The sequence below is a fragment of the Sapajus apella genome, unplaced genomic scaffold (genome assembly GCF_009761245.1).
Source record: "Sapajus apella isolate SASKATOON/1434 unplaced genomic scaffold, GSC_monkey_1.0 scaffold4, whole genome shotgun sequence".
Classification (NCBI taxonomy): domain Eukaryota; kingdom Metazoa; phylum Chordata; class Mammalia; order Primates; family Cebidae; genus Sapajus; species Sapajus apella.
Window position 1 is genome coordinate 40,295,492 of NW_022436944.1, and position 1,327 is coordinate 40,296,818.

Below are 1,327 nucleotides of genomic sequence, written 5' to 3' on the forward strand. Positions count from 1 at the left end.
ACTCAGATCCTGAGTAACTTGCCGGAAGTCTGGCCTTCATAAAGTGATGGAACGCTAAAACTAAACTAAACCCATTTGACTCCAAACCCAATATTCTTTCTGCTAAAAAATTTCTCAATCAAGAAGAGTTTTATTTAAGGACACTAGGCAATAGAATAAATTGTGTTATGCAAAAATCGTTCTTTCATCCATGCAAGAGTGTTCCTTGTAGGTCTGTTTTCAGAAGACAGGTATGCTGTTACTGCTTTAACTCTCAAGAGCTTGTGCCCTTAACCATTGTATACAAATGCCTCAGCAGTAACAGCTCTAGAACCTGGTCTCCATGCTTAAGTGTGTGTCAGTATTATAAAGGTGACTTCAGTTTATTTTTAGGATCCCCAACCTCTAAAAAGTTTTTAAGCATCAATCAAACAGAACAATGCTTTAAGCTTCCGGTACTTGTATTTTGTACTAGGCAGAAATTTATAATCATCATACTGATTTAAAATGCATGGGAAATGAAAAGTATCATTCAAATGAAAAACCAGTTATTTAAAAAGTAGTAATTAGTTGTTTTAAACAGAAGAATCATACTCAGAACTGTTTTTTCAGAATAACATATACCAGTGATTCTCAAGTGTCATCTCAGAACCAGCAGCACCAGCCATCACCTGAGAGCTTGTCAGAAACGGAGACTCTTCAGTCCCACCCATCTACTTAGCCAGAAATTGAGAGAGGGGACCAAGAATCTATGTTTTAACATGCCCTGAAAGTGATTCTAAGGCACAGTGAGCTGAGATCAAGCCACTGCACTCCAGCCTGGGTGACAGAGCGGGACTCTGTCTCAAAAAACAAAATCAGGGTAATTGTGATATCCATCACCTCAAATATTTATTTTTTCTTTGTGTTGGGAACATTACATTTTTATCTTCCTATTATTTTGAAATATACAATAAATTATTATAAATGTTCAAATAAATGTGTGCTATAAATTGATAAGTAAATTTAAAATTTATGTTATAAATCATGTTATTGGTTACTATAATTTCCCTAATTTCAAAACTCAAACTTATTTCTTCTAACAGTATTTTTGCCCTCATTAATCAACTTCTCTTCATTCCCTTATGTTCCCTTCCCAGGCTCTGGTAACCACCATTCTACTCTCTATTACCATGAGGTCTACTTTTTTAGCTCCCCCATATGAGTGGGAATGTGCAATATTTGTCTTTCTGTTCCTGGCTTATTTTACTTAACCTAATGACCCCCAGTTCCTTCCAGGTTGTGGCAAATGACAGGATTTCATTCTTTTTTTTTTTTTTTTTTTTTTTTTTTTTGAGATGGAGTCTCG